Source organism: Lissotriton vulgaris, chromosome 2_1 (assembly GCF_964263255.1).
Source record: "Lissotriton vulgaris chromosome 2_1, aLisVul1.2, whole genome shotgun sequence".
NCBI classification, from domain to species: domain Eukaryota; kingdom Metazoa; phylum Chordata; class Amphibia; order Caudata; family Salamandridae; genus Lissotriton; species Lissotriton vulgaris.
The window spans coordinates 1,237,963,687-1,237,973,758 of record NC_141687.1 but is presented as its reverse complement, the minus strand read 5'-3'; positions in this window follow the sequence as shown (position 1 = coordinate 1,237,973,758).

The following is a 10,072-nucleotide window of genomic DNA, read 5'->3' as shown; positions in this document are numbered from 1 at the left end:
TTCTCGCAGTTTCTTTCGCAACTTCATCCACAAACGCATTTCCGCGACCAACATCATCCGTAAATGTCTTATGGGGACTGCATTTCACAATCGCTACTTGTAATGGCAAAGTCAGTGTTTCAAGAAGTTCATTCACCAACTGCCCATGCTGGATCTTCGTCCCATGCGAAGTCAAGAACCCACGTTCACGCCACAAACGTCCAAAACTATGAGCCACACCAAACGCATACTGACTGTCAGTGTACACATTCACTCGCTTTCCTTTTGCCAACACACATGCTCTCGTTAATGCAATCAACTCTGCTGCTTGCGCTGAATTGTGTGGGATACGTGCAGCTTCAACAATCGTATGCAAAGTCGTAACAGCATATGCCGCAGTCGTATCACCATTCGGCAGCTTAAAACACGAACCATCAACCCACAAAGTACCATCACACTCTTGAAGAGGAATATCCCTAAGGTCTATACTCCCTTTCGTTTCTTCCTCAGTCCTAAGGAAACAATCATGCTGTTCTTCAACATTATCTGTCTCAGCTGAAATCGGCAACAACGTGGCTGGATTCAACATGTTGCATCGTTTCATGTGCACATGACCTGCTAACAAGGTCAACTCGTAACCCGACAACCGAGCACTAGTTAAGTGCTGTGTCTTGGTAAGATTCAACAAGGTATCCACTGCATGTGGAACCATTACAATTAATGTATTGTCCATAACCAAACCAGCAGACTGTCGAATTGAAACAGTCGCTGCTGCTGCTGCTCTCAAGCAACTCAGCAACGCTCTAGCTACCGGATCTAAAGTCAACGAAAAATACACACATGGACGTTGCTTATCGCTGAACTGTTGAGACAACACTGAAAATGCACATCCCTCTCTCTCATGGACATACAATGTGAAAGGCTTACTGTAGTCGGGGGTACCCAACACAGGACCCGAACACAACGCATTGCGTAATTCGGAAAAGCTCTTTTGACATTCGTCAATCCAAGGAATAGGATTTGGAATATCCTTAACAGTAAGAGCTATCAAAGGCTTCGCTAGCAAAGAAAAATTAGATATCCACTGTCTACAGTACGATGTAATACCCAAAAACGCACGTACTTCTCTCTGTGTCGTCACACTCATTTTCGCAATAGCTTGAATTCTTTCTGGGGTCAGTTTCCTTCCCTCCTTCGATAAGAGGTGACCTAAGTAGGTTACTTCTTGTCCACAATATTGCAACTTCGAGAGAGAAACTTTGTGATGAAAATCAGACAAGTGGCATAACAACAACAAAGTAGCTTCTCTACAAATCTCTTCATTGTCAGCAGCAACTAGCAAGTCGTCAGCATATTGAATAAGGGCAGCACCATCTGGTAAAACCAACAGATCAAGTTGCGTTTTCAAAGCTTGGCTATAGATCAATGGACTCTCGCAATAGCCTTGAGGAGCGCACTTAAAGCGGAAACTTTGTCCTCCTAAAGAGAATCCAAAGATATATCTACTCTCAACGGCAATCGGGATGCTGAAGAAAGCATTCTTCAAGTCAATCACCGAAAACCATGTGGCTGTAGCCGGAATCAAAGTCAACAAAGCTGTGATATCAGGCACAACAGGAAATTGCGGAACAACAATCTTTTTTCATCTCGCGAAGATCCATCGCAAACCTATATACAGGAGGCTGTGAAGAATCAGCCCTCTTCAGAATAGGCAAAACGGGACTATTGCACACATTCCCTCTCGTTTCCTCAATCACACCCTTTTCGATCAGATCATAAATGATCGCTGAAAGTGCTCGCTCACCATCACTTGAGATACGGTACTGTGGAATGCGTGGTAACTTAGCATTCGCTTTCAGTGTCACAACATAGGGCGCAATCTCCAAGAGGCCTACATCGTTCGGACCAGTAGCCCACAATGAATCGGGTAAAGAAGACAATTCAGGTGGAAGTCCATCTTTAGATATGTACATCGGAGAAATCACTCTCTCACCCAACGTAAGATGTACTCCTGACGGAGAACAATACACAGTGGCATACAATCTCTTCAACAAATCCAATCCCAACAAGTTCTCACCACAACCTGTAGTCAAAATGAGGGGTGCTTCGAATCTACGAGGTCCAACAGAAAGAGGCAACGGAGTAGAAATCGGATTCATAACGGGGGCGCCAGAAAAACCTACAGAAACATTCTCAAAGCCAGACAAAGGTGCACCAGGGAGCTTAGAGTGCATTATAGAACTCTTCGTAGCACCAGTATCTAACAGAAAAGGCTCTGACACACCTGATGCAATCACTTCAACATAAGGTCCACTCTGATCTACTGGAACTGAAACAACTCCCTCTCTTTGTCCGTGGCTGTCCTAGCAATCATTACCATCCACTCCCTCACCTTCGATGTAGTAATCGTCTGTATAGTACTGAGCTGTCCTACCAGATGAACCCTGCTGCTGATCAAAACTATTCATCGAGTTCTGTGGAGGCAAAGAACGCACATTCCGTCCACGACCTCTACCTCTATGCGCTTGTTGAGCACCTCGTCCTCTTACACCAGAAGCACAATTCGTGCGCTGTAACAAAACCGGACAACTACTCTTGAAATGGCCCTCTTCTTTGCAATACACACACTGATTAGGCCCATACGGAAAACGTTGTTGAGAAGACTCGTTCCTTAGCGAGTTTCTCGAATATTGCTTATTCTGCTGATAATCGCATTGAATATTAGAACGAGGTGGATAAGCTTGTTGTAGAAGAACTTTAGTCTTCAATTCCTTAGTCTTCTTATCCACTTTCTCTATCTCATCTTTATGCCTATTTTCATAGTACTGGGCCGTAGCTAAAATCTGCGCTGACGTGGAAACAGCCCAAACACTCTCAGAATCTTTCAACTTATTACACAACTCAGGAAGCAAATTATGTACGAATTTGTCGACAAACAATCTCTGGCCACCCTCAGTAGCCATGTCCTGACCACTATGGTCTACAAAGGTCTCTTCAAACCGCGTGAAAAAGTCAGACACCGTCTCATCTTTCTTCTGCTTACACGCAGACAACTTGTCCCAATTAACAAGCACTTCAGGCATCAAAGTCTTCATATAAGTAATTATCCTACCAGGAAGTTCAGTAATTATATCCTCAGGCTTAGCACCGCCTACTTGTCTATCATTCGCAGCACTAAGATTATTCCATGTATCGCCCAATTCTCGTGCATGATCCGTGTGACGAATCGTACCCCAAATAGGCTGTGGAACAACATTTCCAAACAAAATATCTATGTCCGCCAAATTCATGATACACAAACCTGAGTGAGCTCTTTATAATATCCCGCCGGATTTTTGCGCGGATCAGGCAAAGACTGCTTAATAGCCAAAACTTCAGCACGCTTCCAAGGAACATGTACCCAGACACGCTGAACATGTGCAACAACAGGTGGAACAGCATTTGCATCAGCAGGTCTCCAAACTGGAGGAACCTCACGCATCGGATACTGACGCGCTGCTCTCCTAACTGACGAATCAGGCTCAAACAGTCGCTCAGAAGGAGTGTCACTACAAAATGACAATAAGGTTGCAACCGCTTTCTCAACGTCCTGAGTACCCACAACGGTCACTTTTGCAAATTCGAAGCATATACAGTACAACTCAGTAGGAGCTTTACCTACTTCTTCAACCCATTGTTCATGAAGAACACACACATCATCTCAAAGACGTACCATTGCTTTGGTGCTTCCCATTGAAGGAAAACATCCATAACACCCTCAAGATCATACTGTGTAGCGTACGTAACCCATTTACGCGCCATGTGATCCAAAACTGTACGATCATTAGCATCAGGCAACTTGCTTGCTGTGTAAACTCGTCTGGGACCCCCTGCTACGGCCATCACGTTTCCATTCACAAGTAGAATGAAACGTTACTACTTTCTGGTCAACAGCAAATGCTAAACACAAGACCAGCACCGTATGAGGACTTAAATCATACCAGTACCGGTTTCTCCTACATGCAATAAAAACTATATAGAACATCATGGAATAATACTATTATCCATCTCATTAGCCATAGCAGATCCCATCATTCAGTCTTAAGTGATGACCCATATCCCTTCTATTGCACACCGATGCGAATTGCAATAGAAAAGGAAAACTTACTGCCCCTTATTTTTAATACTTTGTTTACCTATTGCCTGTATTAGTTTTATTTGTTTCACCATCTTGGCCCTGAGGAAGGTGATTGTTTCACCGAAACGTACGTAGGCCGTACATCCTAACAAGATCTGGATAATGTATCAAAAAATGATCAATACCACACAGATCATCGTTTAAAACCGGTGGAATTCTCATTTTTATACCATCTGTAGAAATTGTATTACCATCTGCACCTTTGGGTTGTTATTCTATCCTATTTAGTGTGTTTGCATGTTCCTTTTGTTTGTTTTAAACAATTATGAATGTGGTTGCATGACTGGTATGCGTGAAAGTGTGTATGTTAGCAAGATATATTAGCCATAGGGGCAAATTCTCTCTTTAAAAAATCTTCTTTATTTTGCACTTTATTTAACTGCACTATTGGCAATCTAGTCAATGTATTAGGACTATTTATGACTTTTTATATGTGATGTTGTAATGCATATTTGTATGAACCTTCAAAAAGTAAAATGATATAAAAAAAGACAAAGAAAAAGACAATAAAATAATATGTTTGTAATATCTTAAAGTCTTGTCTATCTGTAGCATCCCTGTATGTGAAAATATCTGTTGGATTCATTGCCTTGTCAAAAGTAATATAGGTCTATTAAGAGGTTTTTGCTTACGCTTTGTGCATCAGGCAACTGACTACATGACTGTCTTTGCTCATTAACAGGAGACATACCCAATTGTCCCAATAAAGGAGAAAAGAAACTAGAAAGTGCAGCAGTCATTTTCTGTCTAGTAGAAGGAGAAGGTGAAAGAATAAGAGAAGACGGAAAAATAGTAGAAGAATCCAAAGTCAGAACAGAAGGAGTATTATAGATAGGCGTAGGAGTAGCAGACGAAGGGGGAGGCAAAGTTGGCGGCCCCTGAGGAGGCTGCGCCAAAGGAATAGTAGCCAACGGAGGAGGAGCTGGCCGTGGAGGAATTGCAGGTGGCACAACAACCAGAGGTTGCGCAACTACAACTGGTGGCGGTGGTGCCATAGCATTCTGTGCATAAGGGGGTGGCGAACTCAATAGATGCGACATTAAAGGATCTTTTGCAAGATCTTTCTTCTCTTCCTGCTCTTTGGACGGCAAAACTGGGTAGCACTTATCTACCGCTAATTTCCTAACCATAAGCATCTGTTCGCTCTCTTGCTCTTCCTCATTAACCCTATACGCTATAGCAGTTTGCACCATTGACAAACCTCGTTCTCGTTTATTCTTCTTCGCTAATTTAATTTCTTTCTGTTTGGCTTCTTTGCGCCATATGCGGAAAGAGTCAAACATTGCCGGCCGGGCTTTCTTTTTGAACAGTTTAACTTCGAGATTGTCTAAAATCTCTGTTTCAAAGCTACCATAACGGGGCCACTGTAGGACACCGTCTTTCTCCGTATATTTTACCCAGATGTCATTATAACCAATGGGACCCACACCATGCTTCACGTAAAGCTCATATGTTGGAGTTCCAATCGGAGGAACTGGACACGAATCCTCTAACCGGGAATCCTTAGAACAACCACACCCAAATATCTTTCCAAGTCTGCTAAGACCAGGCATCTTTGCTCACTAGTCTAGCTTCAAACTTCAAGGGAAATCTCAAAACGATAGCTTCGCGAATACACGAGTCCCTTGGCTTTGGGGCCTGCAGGTACCAAATCAAAGCAATCCACGAAGGGATATCAAACAAACTAAGGACTGGGAGACGCTCCACTCATACTTAACTGAAATGTCGATGGCGTCACCAGAAGACCCGTCTATCGTCTCGCTCTACAAATCGTCTGTGGCTCCAAGACAGGGCGACAGTCAGGGCAGCAGTCCTTCGTAGCCGTCGGAAAGCGGGGAACCTCGCAGCAAAGTCTTTCGGACCACAACGACATACAGGGGTCGATGAAGTGGCAGGCCTTCCTCCAGAATTTCCACATGAAGCTCTCCGCGGTCTTCGGGCTTGGTCCGATACCGCTGTAGTCGCCCTACGTTGGGCGCCAACTCAAAAACCGGGTTTTAGAACCCAGTGGCGCCAGGGTAAATGCGCGATGTCTTCGGATTCCCCTGCCTCGGCAAACAGAGACACGGGACACTTCTTGATGACTTCAAAGACAAAAGTTTATTGGCTGCAACCAGGAACAGAGATCCATGAAGCACAACACGGGTGGTTCGCTAGAGACTGCACAATTTCAATGAGCGGAGCATGGTCTTTTATGACAAAAATCACATTCCAAAGTAGCATCGGTTACACACAAACTAACCAATCACAATGCGACATTTAAAAAGTACCACATGACGACAATCCCATTTTCCGTTGTCCAGAAATGACCGAGCAAATTCCAACTTTCCTGTTCGATCAGGCCGGATAAACCCATCATAAAACCTTAACCCAAATCAGTGATTATGTCGTAAAGGAAGGAGCAGAAACAGATTGGAAGCAAGATATTAAGGTGGGTGCAGTGTACTGTAAATTCGGCATGTCCTGCTCTTTGATCTTTATCTGACCAGCTGCTTAACAAGGAACTGGCTCAGCGAGGTCAGCCTCGGGCAAGGGAGTCAGTTCGGCCAGGTCATTCAGAAGTCAGCTAAGGTGTATGTGTCCCAAGGACTCGCTCGGCCTATGTGAGGGCAACCACACAAAATGGCTGCCGTACACAAAATGGAACCCGAGGGTTCAAACGAAATCCCTGAATACATAGTGTTCTCATTGGTCAATTAATGCGAAAACACTCGTACACACCGCACTCGTGATTTGCGGTCCGCTGACATCAAAATCGTCTATTTCCGACGACCTTTATTGAACGGGTTCGGAACCACCGAACCTCAGACCCTCAAACTACGGAACTACAAGTTGGAGTGGTGGAGGATGTTGCTAGATTGAAAGATCTCCACTTTCCTGATCACATTCCTCCCACACCCTTAAAAGACTTTCCCCGTAGGAGATGTAGAGTCTGTTGGCGAAGAGGTATGCGGAAGGAGGTTCGTATGTACTGCCCCGAGTGTCCTTCTAACCCTGGGCTGTGTGTGCCTGCTTGTTTTAGAATGTACCACACTCAAAATAATTTTTGGGAGCATCCATGAGTGGTAAAGTGAACTGCCTGGCCTCTATTGTTTAATATTTTTTGTTCAGTTTCAAGGCTGGCATTTTTGTAGTGTATTTAGTTTCAGTTTTTGTGTTAGTAGATTTTTATCTATTTGAAATTTGTTTGTATTTTCTTATTTATATGAAAAAATCCTAAATGTTATGGCGGTGTGCGTGGAGTGGCGCTTGTCTGGCGGTGTGTGTGGTCTGGTGCTTGGCTGGCGGTGTGTTTAGATTGGCGCTTGGCTGGTGGTGTGTGTGGACTGGAACTTGGCTGGCAGTGTGGGTGGTCTGACGCTTGGCTGGCGGTGTATTTGTACTGGCGCTTGGCTGGCGGTGTGCGTGGACTAACGCTTGGTTGGCAGTGTGCGTGGACTGGCGCTTGGCTGGCGTTGTGGGTGCACTGGCGCTTGGCCGGTGGTTTGCGTGGACTGGTGCTTGGCTGGCGGTATGCGTGGACTGGTGCTTGGCTGGCGCTGTGGTGGGCTGACACTTGGCTGGCAGTGTGCGGTGACTGGCGCTCGGCTGGTGGTGTCTGAGTAGTGACTTGCTGCTGGTCACTACACACACTGCTAGCTGAGCGCCATTCCATGCAATCCATCAGTTTGTGTAGTTGCTGTGTCAGGAATGTGGGCTTATGAAAGTGATGGGCCCTTGAATGTCGCTGTCTGCTGGTGGGAGTGTTGCAATGTGATGGGCCCACGGCTGGCGGTGTGAATGTTTTGTATGTGTCACACGTATGAAAGGTGTATGAATGGCCTGTAAAGAGGTTGGTGCCTTGCGTGGCTTTACAGCTCACGAGCTGTGAGTCAATGGTTCAGTTTCTCGTCCTTTCAATTATTAACAGTGCATTTCTTTTTGTGAAATCACTTGCTAATACAATTGAATATACTGAACCATCACTAACCATTGTGCCAAATCCAACCAGTATGTGTGTGTGTTTGAGGATTAGATGGCTGTGCAGTAATATTTGTCTTTTTCGTCTTTCTGAAGCAGGGTGTACCTTGTCGCTGTTTGTGAATGTTGTGATGGGTTGGTTTCATGCCTGGTGGTGTGAATGGTCTTGAATGTATCACGTATGAAAAAGTGTGTGAATGGCCTGTAAAGCGGTTGGTGCCTTGAAGTGGCTTTACAAAGCGATACAAAAGGGGATGATGGATGGAGCCCCAATCCAAATAGCGAGCTAATGTATCAGTGACTCAAGGGGGGTCAAACACATCCTACTCCCCACTACTCTCTTATCCACATAATAATGAGATAATGCACTGTGCTCTGCCCTATTTAAAATATCTGTTCTCCAAGACAACACATCAGAACGAAACGCTCAGAGTGACCCAAATTGTAGAGGTTCACAACAGTCCACACCACACATTGGACCTTACTCTAAATAGAGAAAAAATGTGCGAGGAGCAAGTGACCCCTCACGGAAACACCACCAAGCGGGGTAACTCGTATGCAATTTCCAGACAGGCCCCTGTCTCATCATCGGTGGTCACTCGCTCCTCGGGGAAAAAAAGGTGAAAGAAAGGAAGACGTGTCCAAAACAAACAACGTATAAAGTGCTACAGTGAAGTGCAGAAAACTCTGCTAGTGACAAACACACACAGACATAATAGTAGAGTGCCAAAAACCACACACAATACACCTATCCCTTATCCACTTTTATTCGTAGGGTGGTGATCGCGTGCTCTTGATTATTAAAAAAGGCTGGTAGCTAGTCATGCATACCATTACCTACAGTGCCGACATGTTTCACTGCTGTATAGCGTAGAGCAGTTTCATCAGGGCTGCACTCAAGTGCTGCCACTTCACTCTTTTTGGACACTCAGTTCTGTAACGTGCCAGGAGCAGCAAAGCTTTGCATACCAGCCACTCCCGTATTAAAAGGGGACCTTAGATACTTCAGACGTAAGTGTGCCCCTTGATTTGTAAAAAATATTTTATCTGGCGCTTGATTCAAGGTCCCCGCCTCACCGTGACAAACTAGGAAGACGCCTTTCCGCAGCCGTTTTTTTCTCTATTTAGAGTAAGGTCCAATGTGTGGTGTGGACTGTTGTGAACCTCTACAATTTGGGTCACTCTGAGCGTTTCGTTCTGATGTGTTGTCTTGGAGAACAGATATTTTAAATAGGGCAGAGCACAGTGTATTATCTCATTATTATGTGGATAAGAGAGTAGTGGGGAGTAGGATGTGTTTGACCCCCCTTGAGTCACTGATACATTAGCTCGCTATTTGGATTGGGTCTCATTGTGTATTATTGACTGTGAGTGGAGGAAGACCCTATCCGTATTCCCTCTGAGCTCCATTATTGTTTGGATGATGGATGGAGTGCCTGAACAAATCAAACATTCTCCCCCAGTAAACTGATCTGGGTTTAATCCATCACCATTCTTTAGCTCACTCCACCACCCCAGTTCAGACATGGCCATATGCAAATCAGTCTGACCCTGTGCCTCATGGGAACAGTCCAGCCCGAACTGCCAAAGCCATGTCTTCCCTGGACCGGAAACAAGCATCCTGGGACAGGTTTCTGGAATTTCAGCCGTCATCAGCCAGGCTAGCTTGAATCCAGTGGCAAAGTGAGCAAGGGACTCACGTCTGAGCATACCCTGCCAACTTAGGGCGAACAAAGCGATACAAAAGGGGATGATAGACGGAGCGCCTGAACAAATCAAACACTCAACCCCAGTCAACTGATCTGGGTTTAATCCATCACCAGTTCAGACATGGCCATATGCAAATCAGTCTGACCCTGTGCCTCATGGGAACAGTCCAGCCCGAACTGCCAAAGCCATGTCTTCCCTGGACCGGAAACAAGCATCCTGGGACTGGTTTCTGGAATTTCAGCCGTC